A 22,169-nucleotide genomic window follows, 5' to 3' on the forward strand; every position below is an offset into this window, starting at 1 on the left:
TTTTTTTTTATTTTTTTATTTTATGTTTTCTGTTTTTTATATAAATAAAAGATTTTAAAATAAACTTATATTTTTATAAACTAAAATAAAAATAAAGAAACTTATAAAACTTAAATATTTAACAAAATCTTAAAAATACTTATATTTTTGTTTTTCTTTTTATATTTTTGAATAATTAAAACGTATTTTTTCAAAAGCGAATTTTTAATAAAAGTAAACAAAAAAATCCTTTTTTTTATTAGCGTTGCGCTTCCGGCTTTTAAGAGTTTTTCCCCGGCAGCGGCGCCAAAAATAACTTGATGTGAAGCGAGGTGTATATAAAATAGTTATTATTTTACTAGGAAAACACTATTAAATACGATACAATTTTACACAAGATATTTATTTATTTATAGAATGGATATACTTAAACCTTGCTACAACACTTATAGGCAGTGTACCTAATCGTACAGTAGTGTAGTTTTTAGTAAGTCCGGTTCGTTCCACAGGGAAATCTTTAAACAAAGCTCAACGCTATATTAGTTTACTTTTATAAAAATACAAATATATATATAAGTAATATTATTATTATAAAGGGGGGTTTTTACCGTTTAATGACCGGTTTGTCGATTTTAAGACTTTAGTCGCAGTTAAAACCTAATGTAAAATATAAAATAAATACAAGACTTAAATTAAAGCGTGAAGTAAATAATGATAATGAAATTGCGAATAATAAAAGTGAGATAAAATAAACTTGCGATAATTAAAAAGTACGATAATTAAAAGTGCGATAAAATAAAATAAATAAAAGTGCGATAATTAGAAGTGCAATTAAATATAAAATAAAGGAAATTAAATATGAAATAAAAGAATTATGCTTATTTAAACTTCCGTAATCATGATGTTTGACGTGTTGATTTTAGTTTTATGCCCATGGGTTAATTGTCCTTTGTCCTGGATTATTCAATATGTCCGTCTGGTTTTTGTCCATAACAGTCCATCAGTCATAAATATAAATTGCAAGTGTCCTTGTCAAATTATTATTATACCCGAAGTTAAATATTCCAACTAATTGGGGATTCGAATTGTAACAAGGTTTTAATACTTTGTTTAATGAATACACCAGGTTATCGACTGCGTGTAAACCAAGGTTTTACCACTTTGTTAACAATTACACCAATTACCCTTGAATGTAATTTCACCCCTGTTTTAATTATTCTAGTGGCTATTAATCCATTCCCGTGTCCGGTTAAATGAACGATTATTCGTACAAATAAATACCCCGCCCATCGTGTCCGATCGAGTGTATATGGTAATTTATAGGGACGCCCAATTGTAAATCTTTATATTAACATTAACAAACTTTCATTTAGTTAAACAAATATAAAGCCCATTAATAGCCCATAGTCTAGTTTCCACAAGTGTCGTTCTTTTGTCCAAACCCCAATTATGGTACAAAGCCCAATTACCCAATTTTAGTAATTAGCCCAACATCATGATTACTTCGTTTTAAATAAGCATAATAATAACTTAGCTACGAGACATTAATGTAAAAAGGTTGAACATAACTTACAATGATTAAAAATAGCGTAGCGTTACACGGACAGAATTTCGACTTACACCCTTACAACATTCGCTAACATACCTTTATTATTAGAATTATAAAAAAAATTAAAATTAAAATATAAATATATATATATATATATCGTATATATTGAGAGAGATAGAGAAAATAATATATGAAATTTGATCAGAATTCGGTTTGCTTTATAGCCAGACTTGATTTTTGGGGCTCCGCGACTCGCGGCAAAATGCCCTTCAAACTCCGCGAGTCGCGGAGAGGTATTTACAGCTCACACCCTTGGAGTTTCTTGCTGCCGACGGTTTTTATTATATATATATAATATATATATAATTAATATAATTAATTATATATTATATTATATTTATATACATAGTTAACTTGTAATTTTTAGTCCGTTGCGTCGAGCGTTAAGAGTTGACTCTAGTCCCGGTTCCGGATTTTTGAACGTCCTCGCGTACAATTTAATATCTTGTACTTTGCGTTTTGAATCTTGTACTCTTGTGATTTCGAGACGTTTCTTATCAATAATTGGAACCTTTTTGATTGTCTTTTGTTCTTTTGAGCTTTTTGGTCGTTTGCGTCTTCAATTCGTCGAATCTGTCTTTTGTCTTCACCTTTTATTATTTAAACGAATATCACTTGTAAATAGAACAATTGCAACTAAAAGCTTGTCTTTCTTGAGGAATAATGCTATGAAATATATGTTCGTTTTTAGCATTATCAATATGCATCTTGTTAATGTCGATTACCAGGTGTTCACCATATGAATAATTTTTATCTCTATGTATGGGATGTATATTGAAATATGAAATCTTGTGGTCTATTGTTACGATTTGATATATATAGGTTAAACCTATAACTCACCAACATTTTTGTTGACGTTTTAAGCATGTTTATTCTCAGGTGATTATTAAGAGCTTCCGCTGTCGTATACTTAAATAAGGACAAGATTTGGAGTCCATGCTTGTATGATATTGTGTAAAAACTGCATTCAAGAAACTTATTTTGTTGTAACATATTTGTATTGTAAACCATTATGTAATGGTCGTGTGTAAACAGGATATTTTAGATTATCATTATTTGATAATCTATGTAAAGCTTTTTAAACCTTTATTGATGAAATAAAGGTTATGGTTTGTTTTAAAATGAATGCAGTCTTTGAAAAACGTCTCATATAGAGGTCAACACCTCGCAACGAAATCAATTAATATGGAACGTTTTTAATCAATAAGAACGGGACATTTCAGTTGGTATCCGAGCGTTGGTCTTAGAGAACCAGAAAATTTGCATTAGTGTGTCTTACCGAGTTTGTTAGGATGCATTAGTGAGTCTGGACTTCGACCGTGTTTTCTTTAAAAATGATTGCTTAACATTTTTGTTGGAAACTATATATTATTAACATGTATATATTATGTGATATATTAATCTCTAACATGTTTGATATTATGTGATAGATGTCTACCTCTAGCATAAATCCCATTGACTCACCTAATAATAACAAAGAGTCGAATATATATTGGACTGATTCACAAGTTCCCGAAGAAGAACCGGAAGAAGAATCAGAACCGGAAGAAGAATCAGAACCGGAAGAGGAGGAACCGGAGGAGGAAATAGAACCGGTGGGGGAAATAATAAAATGGTTAAGTAAAAGAAAATCCTCAACCAACCGACCAAGGTTAATTATGGTCAATGGTGTTTCCGCCAAGGAAGCAAAATATTGGGAGGATTACCAATTCTCCGATGAATCGGATTCCGACGAGAATTTCGATGATGTTATAGAAATTAGCCCAACTGAATTTAAAAAGGCAAAAGAAAATAATAAGGGAAAGGGCATAAAAATAGAGAAATCTAATTCCAACCCCGATGAACTTTATATGTATCGTCAACCCCCGAAGCCCTTAAGTTGTAACAATGACCCGGGAACCTCTAAACCACCAGGTTTTTCTAAACCGTTGTGGAAAATGACAGCTAGTATTAGGGGAACATCATATATCCCTAGAAACTTGGCAAAACGAACCAAAACCGAAGAAGAAGAAACGAGCGAGTCAGAATAAGATAGTTGTATTCGTGTGGTGTAATATATGTAATATAGTGTGCTTATGCTTTATGATATATGTAAAAATTGCTTGTATTAATAAGTATTTTTTTGTATGAATCTAACTCTTGTCTATTTTACAGTTTAAAAACACAAAATGGATAGACAACCCAATATTTTAAGAGACCTACCCGTAGACATGATTGATGAAATCTTGTCTAGAGTCGGTCAGAATTCCTCAGCACAACTATTTAAGGCGAGATCAGTTTGTAAGACATTCGAAGAACGTTCCAAGAATGTCTTGGTTTATAAGAGACTTTCGTTTGAAAGATGGGGGATATCACATTGGGAAACCCATAAGTTACGATGTGTTTACTTTGACGCATATATTGCGGGGAACCCAAATGCTATTTTACGCAACGGGTTAAGAAATTATTTTGACTCAATGTATCTGAATATAGGACTTCATGATTTAGAAAAAGTGGCTAACATGCAACATAAAGAAGCATGCTATGCTTACGGGTTAGTAATGTTCGCTTCTCAACAAAGTGAGAAAAAGAACATCGGGCTACAACTATTAAACAAAACGTTCCCACAAGTGACGGAGTCGGTAATTAGGGTAAGAAATGAGGTTTTTAGGTTATTACGAGACTATTGGTCATTACGTAACCCTCGTCCCTTTGACGATGTTACAACACGCTGTCTTATCAACGGCCATAACGGTTATGTTCCACAAGACCAAGGATGGGAAGTAGTCCTAGTAAAACCAGAATGCATGACTTGTTTCTGGACGTATGAATTACGTGTCTTTATTGCCTTTGCTGAACGACTTGTGTACTAGCTAGAATTATCTTCACAACTATCTTGTATCAAAGTTATTGTGTGCTATATTTCATGCTTTATGTAAAATAAGCGGTATTGTAAGTTTGTAAAATATTGTATAAAAGTTTGAACGCGAAATATTATTATAATCAGTTTTTCATATAGAATTGTAGTAGTTGAATTGTATATTAGCTACTAAGTATGAACTTAACGGGTAGGTACTACCCGAATTTAAACTTATAAAACGCTAATATGAAGAAAAAGCTTTTATAAATGAGTTCATATTATGCTACGAAATACTATTAACTACTCTTAATATTATGTATGATTAACTTGTTCCATTTACCTATTTTGAAGGAAATGGCACCGACTACTCGACACACCGTGAATATGAATGAAGAGGAATTCCGTACTTTTCTAGCTTCAAACATAGCCGCAGTACAGGCTGCGCTACATACCAACAATAACCTTGGATCTAGCAGTACAAGAAATCGTGTAGGATGCACCTACAAAGAATTCACTGCCTGCAAACCTTTTTTAATTTGATGGAACCGAAGGACCGATCGGATTGAAACGGTGGACCGAGAAGGTCGAATCGGTGTTTGCCATAAGTAAGTGTACTGAAGAGGACAAAGTGAAGTATGCTACGCATACCTTCACAGGTTCTGCGTTAACATGGTGGAATACCTATCTAGAGCAAGTGGGACAAGATGATGCATACGCATTATCGTGGTCAGCATTCAAGTACTTGATGAACGAGAAGTACCGTCCCAGAACCGAGGTCAATAAGCTCAAGACAGAACTTAGAGGGTTACGAACCCAAGGATTTGATATTACCACGTACGAAAGACGATTCACAGAATTGTGCCTATTGTGTCCGGGAGCGTTCGAAGATGAGGAAGAGACGATCGACGCGTTTGTGAAAGGATTACCGGAAAGAATCCAAGAAGATATAAGTTCACACGAGCCCGCCTCCATACAACAGGCATGTAGAATGGCTCACAAACTAGTGAACCAGATTGAAGAAAGAATTAAAGAACAGACTGCTGAAGAGGCCAATGTGAAGCAAGTCAAAAGAAAGTGGGAGGAAAACGGTGATAAGAATCACCAATACAACAACAACAGCAATTACAATAATAATCGCAACAATTATCCCAACAATCGCAACATCAATCGCAACTACAACAAACGGCCCAACAACAATAACAACAACAACAACAACAACAACAACAGCAACTACAACAATCGTCCCAACAACAATAACAATCGCAACAACAATAACAATCAGAAGCAGCTATGCCAAAGGTGTGAAAAGTATCACTCGGGGTTCTGCACCAAATTTTGCAACAAGTGTAAAAGAAATGGTCATAGCGCGGCGAAGTGTGAGGTCTACGGACCAGGGGTTAACAGAACGAAAGGAACAAATGGTGTCGGAATGAGTAATGGCGGAGCAAGTAGTGTCGGAGCAAGTTATGCCAATGTAGTTTGTTATAAATGTGGAAAACCGGGCCACATTATTAGAAATTGCCCGAACCAAGAGAACACGAATGGACAAGGCCGCGGAAGAGTTTTCAATATTAATGCGGCAGAGGCACAGGAAGACCCGGAGCTTGTTACGGGTACGTTTCTTATTGACAATAAATCTACTTACGTTTTATTTGATTCGGGTGCGGATAGAAGCTATATGAGTAGAGATTTTTGTGCTAAATTAAGTTGTCCATTGACGCCGTTGGATAGTAAATTTTTACTCGAATTAGCAAATGGTAAATTAATTTCAGCAGATAATATATGTCGGAATCGAGAAATTAAACTGGTTAGCGAAACATTTAAGATTGACTTGATACCAGTAGAGTTACGGAGTTTTGATGTGATAATCGGTATGGAATGGTTGAAAGAAGTGAAAGCAGAGATCGTTTGTTACAAAAATGCAATTCGCATTATACGAGAAAAAAGAAAACCCTTAATGGTGTATGGAGAAAAGGGCAACACGAAGCTACATCTTATTAGTAATTTGAAGGCACAAAAACTAATAAGAAAAGGTTGCTATGCTATTCTAGCACACGTCGAGAAAGTACAAACTGAAGAAAAGAGCATCAATGATGTTCCCATTGCAAAAGAATTTCCCGATGTATTTCCGAAAGAATTACCGGGACTACCTCCACATCGATCTGTTGAATTTCAAATAGATCTTGTACCAGGAACTGCACCAATAGCTCGTGCTCCTTATAGACTCGCACCCAGCGAGATGAAAGAACTGCAAAGCCAACTGCAAGAACTATTAGAACGTGGTTTCATTCGACCAAGCACATCACCATGGGGAGCTCCTGTTTTGTTTGTCAAGAAGAAGGATGGTACATTTAGGTTGTGTATTGACTACAAAGAGTTGAACAAACTTACCATCAAAAACCGTTATCCACTGCCGAGAATTGACGACTTCTTTGATCAACTACAAGGCTCGTCAGTTTATTCGAAGATCGATTTATGTTCTGGATATCATCAAATGCGAGTAAAGGAGGATGATATTCCAAAAACTGCTTTTAGGACGCGTTATGGTCATTACGAGTTTATGGTTATGCCGTTTGGATTGACTAACGCACCAGTTGTGTTCATGGACCTTATGAACCGAGTGTGTGGGCCATATCTTGACAAGTTTGTCATTGTTTTCATCGATGACATACTTATTTACTCAAAGAATGATCAAGAGCACGAAGAACATTTGAGAAAAGTGCTAGAAGTATTGAGGAAAAAAAACTGTACGCTAAGTTTTCAAAGTGTGCATTTTGGTTGGAAGAAGTTCAATTCCTCGGTCACATAGTGAACAAAGAAGGTATCCAGGTGGACCAGGCAAAGATCGAAACCGTTGAAAAGTGGGAAACCCCAAAAACTACGAAGCATATACGTCAATTTTTAGGACTAGCTGGTTACTACAGAAGGTTCATCTAAGACTTTTCCAGAATAGCAAAACCCTTGACTGCATTAATGCATAAGGGAAGAAATTTGAATGGAAGGATGAACAAGAGAAAACGTTTCAGTTATTGAAGAAAAAAACTAACTACGGCACCTATATTGTCATTGCCTGAAGGGAATGATGATTTTGTGATTTATTGTGACGCATTAAAGCAAGGTCTCGGTTGTGTATTAATGCAACAGACGAAGGTGATTGCTTATGCGTCTAGACAATTGAAGATTCACGAGCAAAATTATACGACGCATGATTTAGAATTAGGCGCGGTTGTTTTTGCATTAAAGACTTGAAGGCACTACTTATATGGGGTCAAAAGTATTATATATACCGACCACAAAAGTCTTCAACACATATTTAATCAGAAACAACTGAATATGAGGCAGCGTAGGTGGATTGAATTGTTGAATGATTACGACTTTGAGATTCGTTACCACCCGGGGAAGGCAAATGTGGTAGCCGACGCCTTGAGCAGGAAGGACAGAGAACCCATTCGAGTAAAATCTATGAATATAATGATTCACAATAACCTTACTACTCAAATAAAGGAGGCGCAACAAGGAGTTTTAAAAGAGGGAAATTTAAAGGATGAAATACCCAAAGGATCGGAGAAGCATCTTAATATTCGGGAAGACGGAACCCGGTATAGGGCTGAAAGGATTTGGGTACCAAAATTTGGAGATATGAGAGAAATGGTACTTAGAGAATCTCATAAAACCAGATACTCAATACATCCTGGAACGGGGAAGATGTACAAGGATCTCAAGAAACATTTTTGGTGGCCAGGTATGAAAGCCGATATTGCTAAATACGTAGGTGAATGTTTGACGTGTTCTAAGGTCAAAGCTGAGCATCAGAAACCATCAGGTCTACTTCAACAACCCGAAATCCCGGAATGGAAATGGGAAAACATTACCATGGATTTCATCACTAAATTGCCAAGGACTGCAAGTGGTTTTGATACTATTTGGGTAATAGTTGATCGTCTCACCAAATCAGCACACTTCCTACCAATAAGAGAAGATGACAAGATGGAGAAGTTAGCACAACTGTATTTGAAGGAAGTCGTCTCCAGACATGGAATACCAATCTCTATTATCTCTGATAGGGATGGCAGATTTATTTCAAGATTCTGGCAGACATTACAGCAAGCATTGGGAACTCGTCTAGACATGAGTACTGCCTATCATCCACAAACTGATGGGCAGAGCGAAAGGACGATACAAACGCTTGAAGATATGCTACGAGCATGTGTTATTGATTTCGGAAACAGTTGGGATCGACATCTACCGTTAGCAGAATTTTCCTACAACAACAGCTACCATTCAAGCATTGAGATGGCGCCGTTTGAAGCACTTTATGGTAGAAAGTGCAGGTCTCCGATTTGTTGGAGTGAAGTGGGGGATAGACAGATTACGGGTCCGGAGATAATACAAGAAACTATCGAGAAAATCATCCAAATTCAGCAAAGATTGAAAACCGCCCAGAGTCGACAAAAGAGCTACGCGGACAGTAAAAGAAAAGATATAGAGTTTGAAATTGGAGAAATGGTCATGCTTAAGGTTTCTCCTTGGAAAGGCGTTGTTCGATTTGGTAAACGGGGAAAAACTAAATCCAAGGTACATTGGACCATTCAAGATTATAGATCGTGTCGGACCAGTAGCTTACCAACTGGAGCTACCTCAACAACTCGCGGCTATACATAACATTTTCCACGTCTCAAATTTGAAGAAATGTTTTGCTAAAGAAGATCTCACTATTCCGTTGGACGAAATCCAAATCAATGAAAAACTTCAATTCATTGAAGAACCAGTCGAAATAATGGATCGTGAGGTTAAGAGACTTAAACAAAACAAGATACCGATTGTTAAGGTTCGATGGAATACTCGTAGAGTACCTGAGCTCACCTGGGAGCGTGAAGATCAGATGAAGAAGAAATACCCGCATCTATTTCCAGAAGATTCGTCAACACCTTCAACCGCTTAAAATTTCGGGACGAAATTTATTTAACGGGTAGGTACTGTAGTGACCCGAACTTTTCCATGTTTATATATATATTAAATGAAATTGTTATTTACATGATTAAGTGTTTCCAACATGTTAAGCAATCAAACTTGTTAAGACTTGATTAATTGAAATAGGTTTCATATAGACAATTGACCACCCAAGTTGACCGGTGATTCACGAACGTTAAAACTTGTAAAAACTATACGATGACATATATATGGTTATATATATAGTTAACATGATTTTATTATAAGTATGTATCTCATTAGGTATTTTAACAATGAGTTATATACATAAAAATGAGACTATTAATTTAAGAAACTCGAAAACGATATATATAACGATTATCGTTATAACAACGTCTTACTAGGTACATATGAATCATATTAAGATATTGATACACTTGGTTAATTATGTTAAATGATATGTAAATATATTATTAAGTGTTGATAATGCTAAAAACGAACATATATTTCATAGCATTATTCCTCAAGAAAGACAAGCTTTTAGTTGCAATTGTTCTATTTACAAGTGATATTCGTTTAAATAATAAAAGATGAAGACAAAAGACAGATTCGACGAATTGAAGACGCAAACGACCAAAAAGCTCAAAAGTACAAAAGACAATCAAAGAGGTTTCAATTATTGATAAGAAACGTCTCGAAATTACAAGAGTACAAGATTCAAAACGCAAAGTACAAGATATTAAATTGTACGCACGGACGTTCGAAAATCCGGAACCGGGACCAGAGTCAACTCTCAACGCTCGACGCAATGGACTAAAAATTACAAGTTAACTATGTATATAAATATAATATAATATATAATTAATTATATAAATTATATATATATTATATTTATATAATAAACCGTCGGTAAACAAAGAGCCAAAATGGAGTGAGCTGTAATTACAAACTCCGCGACTCGCGGAGTTTGAAGAAGGAATGGGCCGCGAGTCGCGGAGCCCCAAAAACTGAAACTCCCTATAAAGCCCAACGAATTCTGATCAATTTTTCATCCAATATCCATCAATCTCTCTATCTATATACGTAATATTTATATTTATAATTTATATTTTAATTTTAATTTTAATCTTAATAATAAGGGTATGTTAGCGAATGTTGTAAGGGTGTAAGTCGAAATTCTGTCCGTGTAACGCTACGCTATTTTTAATCATTGTAAGTTATGTTCAACCTTTTTAATTTAATGTCTCGTAGCTAAGTTATTATTATGCTTATTTAATACCGAAGTAATCATGATGTTGGGCTAATTACTAAAATTGGGTAATTGGGCTTTGTACCATAATTGGGGTTTGGATAAAAGAACGACACTTATGGAAATTAGACTATGGGCTATTAATGGGTTTTATATTAACTAAACAATACCTTGTTAATTTAATATACAAACTTATAATTTGACGTATTTATATATAACCACATATGCTTGACTGGGTACGGTGGGCGGGATATCTATAAATACCAATAATTATTCATTTTACCGGATACGGAACTGGATTAATAGTTAATAGACTTGTTGAAACAGGGGTGAATTACATTCAAGGGTAATTGGTGTAATTGTTAACAAAGTAGTAAAACCTTGGTTTACACGCAGTCGATAACCTGGTGTATTCATTAAACAAAGTATTAAAACCTTGTTACAATTCGAATCCCCAATTAGTTGGAATATTTGACTTCGGGAATAAGAATAATTTGACGAAGGCTTTCGCTCTTTATATTTATGACTGATGGACTATTATGGACAAAATCCGTATGGACATATTAAATAATCCAGGACAAAGGACAATTAACCCATGGGCATAAAACTAAAATCAACACGTCAAACATCATGATTACTGAAGTTTAAATAAGCATAATTCTTTTATTTCATATTTAATTTCCTTTATTTTATATTTAATTGCACTTCTAATTATAGCACTTTTATTTATTGTTATTATATTTAATTGCACTTTTAATTATCGTACTTTTTAATTATCGCAAGTTTATTTTATCACACTTTTATTATTCGCAATTTCATTATCGTTATTTACTTTACGCTTTAAATTAAGTCTTGTATTTATTTATTATTTTACATTTGGTTTTAACTGCGACTAAAGTTTTAAAATCGACAAACCGGTCATTAAACGGTAAAAAACCCCCCTTTATAATAATAATATTACTTATATATATATTTGTATTTTTATAAATTTAAACTAATATAGCGTTAAGCTTTGTGAAAAAGATTCCCTGTGGAACGAACCGGACTTACTAAAAACTACACTACTGTACGATTAGGTACACTGCCTATAAGTGTTGTAGCAAGGTTTAAGTATATTCATTCTATAAATAAATAAATATCTTGTATAAAATTGTATCGTATTTAATAGTATTTCCTGCTAAAATTTAAAAGCTATTTTATATACACCTCGCATAATATCAAGTATTTTTGGCGCCGCTGCCGGGGATTCGCTTAAAAGCAGGAAGCGCAACGCTAATATAAAAAAAAGATTTTTATTTTTATTTTACTTTTATAAAAATACGTTTTTGTAAAAAAATACGTTTTTAATTATTCGAAAATATAAAAAGAAAACAAAAATATAAATATTTTTAAGAAATTGTTAAATATTTAAGTTTTATAAAGTTTCTTTATTTTTATTTTATAAAAATATAAGTTTTATTTAAATATTTTGTGTTTATTTAGAACATAAAAAAAACCGGAAAAAAAAATTTAATATATATATAAATCTATTTTTAAGATATTTTTAAAATTATAAAGTAGTTCTATTTTTATTTTAGTTTTTACATATAAGTTTTTATTATATAAATATTTTGATTTAAATAGAAAATATAAAACAGAAAAAAAAAAACGCGTCGAATTTTAAACTGTACCTGAGTTGAAAATTGGAACCCCGTGACTCGCGGAGTTTGCAGCATCGAATACCGCGACTCGCGGAGCCTCCCTGACACACGTGACAGAACCCTAATTTCGCATTAATTACGGATTTTATTATTATTATTATTAATAAACCCTAATTACTTAATTATTATTATAATTAGTTTAAGTTTTTAAATTAAATTGTATTTTAAATTTTAATTAGTTTTATTATATATAAAATTAATAGTTTTATAAAATAAATAATATAAAAATAATATTTTTATAAAAATTGTACTTTTTACAACTTTTAGTATATTTTTATATTTTGTCCCTTTTTAATTGTTTTAGCGTAATATTTGTATTCTTCGCTAGTATTTAGTTTTAAACTTAGTTTTTGCCATAGTTATTTTTACTTCTAGATTTTTAGGCTTTGCCGTAAAATCTCTTAAGTGCTTTTTCTTTAGACTAAGATTTAGGTACTTTAGAATTTTGCGACGCCTTTTTAAGTTTTAGTTTCTTTTTAAGTTATTGCCATTTGGGATTTAGTTTTTCCTGTAAGCTTTAATATTTTTAGACGACTTTTACCTATGTATCAATTATCATTCCAATTAATAATCTCAATTTGCGATTATAATTTTAAGTTAGTTGTGGTAATAAGGTTAGGTTAGTCGAGTGTTTTTAAGTTTTATAAGTCATTTTTTTTCTTTTTCTTTTTTTTTTCGACGCCTTTTATTTTTCACCCCTTCTCTTTTTCGATCTTTTTCGACGCGCTCTTTTTCTTTCTTATTTCTCGCTATTCTAGTTTTTAGGACATAGATTTTTATTCTACTTCTTATCTAAATTTCTTAAAATTACGAAAATTTATTTTAAGTGGTTAAATTGATAGACATCAAAATTTTCTGGTTCGTAGTAATAGTTGGATTTGTACGTGGACCGGGTTATTGGAGCCAAACAGTCCTCAATTATATTGAGACCAAACGAATCCTGCCCCTCTGCTGCATCTTTTGGCTATTCGAAACGTGGGCAAAATCAGAAAAGTCTATTAATTGGATAACTTATATAATTTTTCTTTCCTTTTTAAAAAAACTAATAGGATATTCAGTGAATGCACCGAGCAAGACGTTCACCACCTTTTGTACGTTCACCACCTGTAACTAGATCAAGACATTTAGCAAATATTACCGCCGTTGATTTTTCTTTAGAATCGTCATCCAGTCGACCAAGTACTCCAGTTCAAATTTTCGATAATCCATTTTTTGAACCCGACCTCATAATTGAGAATCCGGAGAATATTCAGGGACGATTCGTAGATCCTGAACCATTAAATTTTTCTCCGGAACCACCAATCATTCAAACAGAGATTGTTGAGGAACGAACCATTAAATCAGAATCCTCTAGTGATTCCGATTCAACAAATTCAATTATGGAGAATCTGAAACCTTTAAGTATGGAAGACCGAATGAGAGCTAAACGCACTGGCCAAGGTCACGCAATTACTCATCCAGACATTAATGCGCCAGATTATGAAATCAAAGGACAAATTCTACACATGGTGACTAATCAATGCCAATTTAGTGGTGCACCGAAGGAAGATCCAAATGAACATCTTCGTACCTTTAATAGGATCTGCACACTATTTAAAATCCGAGAAGTGGAGGATGAACAGATATATCTCATGTTATTTCCCTGGACTTTAAAGGGAGAAGCCAAAGATTGGTTGGAATCGTTACCTGAAGGGGCGATTGATACATGGGATGTTTTAGTTGAAAAATTTCTTAAACAATTCTTTCCGGCATCTAAAGCCGTAAGACTTCAAGCAGAAATTGTTACGTTTACACAGAAGCCAAATGAAACTCTATATGAGGCGTGGACAAGATTTGGAAAGTTATTAAGAGGATGTCCGCAACATGGTTTAGACACCTGTCAAATAGTACAAATATTCTACCAAGGATGCGACATCACTACAAGGAAAGACATAGATATAGCAGCTGGTGGTTCTATTATGAAGAAAACCGAAACTGATGCTTACAAAATTATTGATAACACTGCTTCCCACTCACATGAGTGGCACCAAGAAAAAGATATCGTTAGATCATCTAAAGCAGCTAGAGCCGATTCTAGCCATGACTTAGATTCCATTTCCACAAAGATAGATGCTGTTGAGAGACGAATGGAAAAGATGACTAAAGATATTCACTCAATAAGAATTAGTTGTGAGCAGTGTGGAGGACCACATTTGACAAAAGATTGTCTCAGTATTTAACTAACAATGGAACAAAGAGAGAACATTTCATACATAAACCAAAGGCCTGGAAATAATTATCAGAATAATTATCAACCGCCAAGACCTATTTACAATCAAAACCAGAATTATAACAGAAATATTCCATACAACAACCAACAAGGTCCTAGCAATCAACAAGTATCCAATAATAATTACAATCAGCAAAGACCTAATTTTCAAAACAAACCACCACAATAAACCGATGATAAAAAGCCGAATTTAGAAGATATGATGACGAAGCTAGTTGAAACTCAAACGCAGTTTTTCACTTCTCAGAAACAAACTAATGAACAAAATGCTCAAGCATTTAGAAATCATCAAGCTTCTATTCAAAATCTAGAACAAGAAGTAAGTAACCTAGCAAGGTTAATAGGTGAAAGAAAACCGGGAAGTCTACCTTGTGATACAAATGCTAACCCCCGGAATGAAACAGCTAAAGCCATTACCACAAGAAGTGGTACAACACTTAAACCACCTGAAATACCTGTAACTTCTGATGAAGCTATTCCTACTCCACAAGAACCACAACCTAATCAAGATAAGGAAAAAGAACCGGTAGTTGAAAAGGTTAATGAAGATAACACAGTTAAGGCTAAACCTTATGTTAAACCATACCAACCACCACTTCTTTACCCGAGTAAAATGAAGAAAGAGAAACTTGAAGCCGAGCAATCCAAATTCTTGGATATGTTTAAACAGATAAATGTAAATCTTCCTTTCATTGATGTGATTTCAGGAATGCCTAGATATGCTAAATTCTTGAAAGATCTAATCTCAAATAGAAAGAAAATAGAAGAACTCTCGGCTGTCACCATGAATGCTAATTGTTCAGCAGTGCTGTTGAATAAGATACCAGAAAAACTATCTGATCCAGGAAGTTTCACAATTCCATGTTTTCTGGGTAGTCTTAGTTCAATAGAAGCATTGGCAGACTTAGGTGCTAGTATAAATCTAATGCCATATTCACTATACGCTAAACTAGACCTTGGAGAATTGAAACCAACCAGAATAAGCATACAACTAGCCGATAGATCAATAAAATATCCTAGAGGGATAATGGAGAACATGCTAGTTAAAGTTGGTACTTTAGTATTTCCAGTAGATTTTGTTGTTCTGGACATGGAAGAAGATTCTCAAGTTCCTCTCATATTAGGAAGACCATTCTTAAACACGGCTAAAGCAATGATAGACGTGTTCGGTAAGAAATTGACCCTAAGTATAGAGGATGAGAGTGTTACCTTTTCAGTTGATAGAGCAATGCAACAACCACAATCTGCAGATGATACATGTTATTATATTCAAACTATAGATGCACATGCAGAATTATTAGAAGAATTTCCAGAATTACAAGGAACAGGAGAATGTTCTTTAGGAGAAGGAACAGAACAAATTGATGAAGCTGAAATGTTAGCTACACTTATAGCTAATGGATATGAACCAACAACAGAAGAAATTCAAATGCTAAAAGAAGAAGACAGATATCGATATAAATCATCGATAGAAGAACCACCGAAATTAGAGTTAAAGCCACTTCCAAACCATTTGGAATACGCTTATTTACATGGTGAATCTGAATTACCTGTAATAATATCGTCTTCTCTTACTGAAAATGAGAAATCACAACTCATTTCTGTGTTGAAAGCTCATAAACCAGCCATTGCATGGAAGATTCATGATATTAAAGGAATAAGTCCTTCGTATTGCACACATAAAATCCTTATGGAAGAAGGTCATAAAACGTATGTGCAACGCCAACGAAGACTAAATCCTAATATGCAAGATGTAGTTAAAAAAGAAATTATTAAACTGCTAGACGCAGGTCTAATTTATCCAATTTCTGATAGTCCATGGGTAAGCCCAGTTCAATGCGTGCCTAAGAAGGGTGGCATGACTGTCATTACAAATGAGAAAAATGAGCTTATTCCTACTAGGACTGTAACAGGATGGCGTGTATGTATTGATTATAGAAAATTAAATGACGCCACCAGAAAAGATCACTTTCCCTTACCTTTCATTGATCAAATGTTGGAAAGATTAGCCGGAAATAGTTACTATTGTTTTCTAGATGGATTTTCCGGATATTTTCAAATTCCAATAGCACCCGAGGACCAAGAGAAAACCACATTCACGTGCCCTTATGGTACTTTTGCTTACAAACGCATGCCATTTGGACTTTGCAACGCCCCTGCAACCTTTCAAAGGTGTATGATGGCGATTTTTCATGACATGATAGAAGAATGCATGGAAGTTTTCATGGATGACTTTTCAGTCTTCGGTGATACATTTGAAACATGTCTAGCTAATCTTGAACGAATGCTTATTAGATGCGAACAATCAAATCTAGTACTTAATTGGGAGAAATGTCATTTCATGGTTAAAGAGGGCATCGTTCTTGGACATAAAATTTCAAAAGAAGGAATTGAAGTGGATAGAGCTAAAGTAGATGTAATTGCTAAACTTCCACATCCCACCAATGTTAGAGGAGTTAGAAGTTTTCTAGGGCATGCCGGTTTTTACCGACGTTTCATAAAAGATTTTTCTAAAATTGCCACTCCTATGAATAAACTCCTAGAAAAGGATGCTCCATTCATCTTTTCAGATGAGTGTATCAAATCTTTTAATATTCTTAAAGAGAAACTCACTAATGCGCCGATCATGATAACACCAAATTGGAATCTACCATTTGAACTAATGTGCGATGCAAGTGATTTTACAATGGGAGCCGTTTTAGGACAAAGGATTGAAAAACGATTTCAACCTATATATTATGCTAGTAAGACGTTACAAGGAGCACAAATGAACTATACAACTACTGAAAAAGAACTCCTTGCTATTGTCTTTGCTTTTGACAAATTTCGATCATATCTCGTTCTAGCAAAAACGGTGGTCTATACCGACCATTCTGCTCTTAGATACCTATTTTCAAAACAAGATGCTAAACCAAGATTAATCCGTTGGATCTTACTCTTACAAGAGTTTGATATTGAAATCCGAGATAAAAGAGGAGCAGAAAATCTCGCCGCTGATCATCTTTCTCGTCTTGAAAATCCCGAATTAGAAGTTCTAAATGAATCGGCCATACAAGACAACTTTCCTGATGAATATCTATTGAAGATAGATTATAAAGAAATTTCATGGTTTGCAGACTATGCAAACTACTTAGTTTGTGGATTCCTTGAAAAAGGATTATCGTACCAAAAACGAAAGAAATTCTTCAGTGATATAAAACACTATTTTTGGGAAGATCCACATCTGTTTAAAAGTTGTCCCGATGGAATAATACGCTGATGTGTATTTGGAGATGAAGCTAGTAAAATTTTAAACCATTGTCACACAGGACCAACAGGAGGGCATTATGGGCCTCAACTAACAGCAAGAAAAGTTTATGATGCTGGATTCTATTGGCCTACAATTTACAAAGACGCACACCTTCTTTGCAAATCCTGTGATGCTTGTCAAAGGGCCTGAAAAATAAGTCAACGTGATGAAATGCCATAAAATGTCATCCAAGTATGTGAAGTATTTGACATTTGGGGTATTGACTTTATGGGTCCATTTCCAAAATCTCATAATAATCTATATATACTCGTAGCCATTGATTATGTATCTAAATGGGCGGAAGCACAAGCTCTCCCAACTAACGATGCACGAGTTGTAGTCAACTTTTTAAAACGTTTTTTTGCAAGGTTTGGAACACCGAAAGCTTTAATAAGTGATCGGGGTACTCATTTCTATAATAATCAACTTGAGAAAGTTCTTAAAAGATATGGAGTAACTCATAAAATCTCCACCGCATATCATCCACAAACAAGTGGACAAGTTGAAAATACCAACCGAGCTTTAAAACGTATTCTAGAGAAAACCGTAGGATCAAATCCGAAGGAATGGTCCATTAAATTGGAGGATGCACTCTGGGCTTTTAGAACAGCCTACAAAACTCCAATTGGAACCACACCTTTTAGACTTGTTTATGGAAAAGCATGTCATCTTCCAGTAGAAATTGAACACAAAGTATTTTGGGCTTTGAAGACATGTAATCTTGATTTACATGAAGTCGGACGTCTGCGATTAAGTCAACTAAACGAATTAGAAGAATTAAGACATGAAGCATACGAAAATTCGTTAATCTATAAAGAAAGAACGAAGAAATGGCATGATAAAAGAATCAGAAGTTCAAAAGAATTTAAAGAAGGAGACAGAGTTCTTCTTTTCAATTCACGATTCAAGCTATTTCCTGGAAATTTGAAATCAAGATGGTCTGGACCATTCATAGTCAAAAGAGTTTTCCCATACGGAACGATAGAATTAATAAATTTAAATGGGATTGAATTTAAAGTTAATGGTCACAGAGTTAAACATTACATACATGGTCCGATGGAAGAAGACAATGAAGTTAATCACAATTTCAGTACCACAGCTAACTAAGTATAGGGGGTTTATGTATTTCTGTTAGAGTTAGATTGTCTGTTTTCGTGTAGTTCTCGAAAATGGAACCCAAACGGTCTTTCCCTAGCAGACCCTAAAGAACTAGTCTTCTCCCCCCATTCTGAATTTTTATTTTTTTTAGGAAATGAAGACTGCCTGTGAACTAAACCATGGTCTAATGCTACACGCTTTGATCACTAAACGTAATAATGACACACTTCCGAGTGAAATAGTATCAGTAATCAGAGAAAGATTGGACGGAGTTAGAAAAGAATCCAGATGCGAAGATAATAAGTTACAATTTGGTAAAGGAAAATCAAAATCCGCAGCGAAAAGAAGAGCACGACACCTAGAAAGATGTCACAAATGCAGAAAATGGTCACATGGAGGTAAATGTTCAAATAATCAAACCTATTCAAACACCGAATTTGTTACTTTATGCAGAGACGGACCGTTCATATGTTTAGAAGAAAAAACACTGAATGCTCGAGGTTACGCCTATGTAGCCATGGAAAACCAATTAAACCGACTATCTTATGAATGGGATAGATCATATAACTAAGAAATCTATTTCACAGGTATGTTTGTACAGTTTTTATTTTTTATTTTTATTTTTAACCTTTTGATAATAAACGCTAATTTGTTCGCTATAAAGTATTAAATTGGTATTGAATAAAATTAGGTTTGGAGACCGAAATTATTGATATCATTCAAAAATTTATTACATCACTGCGAAATTTAACGTTTATTCTTAAGGTATAAATATCTTTAATCAATCAACCCAAAATATTTCAAAAATTCGTCATGAGTTAAATTAGGTCATGGAACCGAAATTACTTTACCGAAAAGAGGGGAGCATATTTTTGATAATATTTGATTGATTAAAGTGGGATAAAAAGCCAAAAAGATTTTTAATTTTATTTTTACCATGTTTTTAAAATTAATATATAAATCTTAAATTAATATTGCAAACTTTGTAAAATCAATATATTTAAAATTGTAAATATTTGAAAAATTAATATAAGTTTGGTGTGAATTTATAATATGAATTTTTAAATTAAGTTTAGTGTGAATTTTTAATTTTTAAAATATGAATTTTAAATTTTATACATTTCAAATTTTAAGTTTGGTGTGAATTTTTAATATTAATTTTGAATTTTATATTTAAGTTGTGTGAATTTAAAAACAAAAATTTACTTTATCTCATTAAGTTAAAAATATGATTTTTAAAATTCGTCGTAAGTTGAAGACTAGGTCGTTGAACCGAAATTGCTTTACCCGAGGGAGGGACGAGAACTTTTATTATCATTATTTTTAATCTTATTGAATTAAAGTATGCCAAAAACATTAAAAAACTAAAAAAAAAATCTAAGCTTTTAAAACAATCGCTTGAAAAAGACAAATTTTAAAATTTTGTCGAAGGACGGACTAGGACATCTATCCGAAACGACCTCGTCCTAAAACAAAGGAAAACAAAATTTTAAATTTATTTTATATTTGTTTTACAAGTTAAGGTTTGTGTAAAAAAAAAAAATAATACAAACTCCGCGACTCGCGGAGTTTGAAAGGGAAAAACACCGCGACTCGCGGAGTTCCAAAAATACCGAAAAAAATAAAAGGGGCAGAACTGATCAGTCCACAACCCACACCCACGAAAACACTGCGATAAAACCCGCAAAAACCCGAAAAAACACCCCCAAATTCATAATTTTTGACCGTTAATCATCAAATATTTTACTAAAATCATGTTGAGAAGGATGCTATCAAGGAATTACTCAAGAAAAACGGTAAATTTCTACACCTAAACACCATTTAATCCGAAAATTAGTGTTCTTGAGCAATTTTTCCCCAATTTGATTTTGATGCTTTTTAGTGTAATTATGCTTAAATTGTTTATGTATTATGCTTGTATAACCTAGATTGATGCTATTTAACATGATTAGAAGCCTTAAACTTCAAATTTTGAGTAATCTAGGGTTTGTGTTCTTGAGCAATTTGGGGCTTTTTGATATAAACAGGTTATGGCCGATTTTTGTCATGAATTGTTGCTAAATTAAGTAGTGTAACATGTTTAGGTAGTTAAATGATCCAAACTTTGAGCCTAAACATGATTTTGAGAATTGAAGTGGACTTTTTCAAGTCTAAAATTCATGAACTTGATTTTTGAGAGATAATGCCATTTGAAACTTGATTAATTGCTAGTAATGATTATTTTGACATGTTATTTGAGTTGAATGCTTATGAACTTGGCGAACATTTTCGTATATGCTTATTTGAAAAAGTGTAAATTTGATGAAAATATGAAAACGAGCTTAAGTTTGATATAAATTGATCATGTCATTGTAATTATTTTGATTGATGATTTTGCTGACACTAATGCATATTTGGATGCACAAAAATTGTGTTTGATGTGTTTTGCAGACTGAAAGGGGTGAATCTTCATCCCAAGCTCGCAATGCTCCTGCTGAGAATGCAGAACAACATGAGGTGGATAACTACTTCAAACAAGATATACCTCATCCAGTCATGACATTTTCTGATATGCACTTGGAAGATTTGCACCCGAACCTGAGATTTGACAGACTTTGGATAGATTATCCAAAATACCAAAGGGGTTTGCATACTCTTCATTCTAAAGTTGTTGAGGTACCTAGGGTCATAGAATGGGGACCATTAGAAGCTGTAGAATTGGCCGGGCCAATTAGGGAATTACTTGCACAGAGGTATGGTAATTCTACTTTTAACGACTGGGTACGCTTATTCACCATGCGTAGACCTGTATATAAAGTATGGTGTGAAGAATTGTTGTGTGGTATAGAATTAAATGATCGGGTAGCTAGTTTAACCGATCGATCTTTTATTAGATTTTTGTTAGGAGGTTCGATGCGCCACATGTCTTTACTAGACATGGCTCAGGCTTTACGTATATATACGCCTGAGGAGTTAGCATCTGCCGATTGTAGAGGGTTGATACTAAATGGTAGAAAGATAGATGAAAATTTTGATACACATGGTGTATGGAGTCAAATGACAAGCCATCACCGATTCAAAGGGGAAAATTACTCTTATTTGGATATAGATAGAGCTGAATTAAGAGTAATTCATAGGTTTTTAGCTAATTCGATTACACAAAGAGGTAAGAACAAGGAAAAGGTAAATGAACAGGATTTGTTTTACCATATGTGTATTCGAGACCCAC

Source organism: Rutidosis leptorrhynchoides, chromosome 4, assembly GCF_046630445.1.
Source record: "Rutidosis leptorrhynchoides isolate AG116_Rl617_1_P2 chromosome 4, CSIRO_AGI_Rlap_v1, whole genome shotgun sequence".
Lineage (NCBI taxonomy): Eukaryota > Viridiplantae > Streptophyta > Magnoliopsida > Asterales > Asteraceae > Rutidosis > Rutidosis leptorrhynchoides.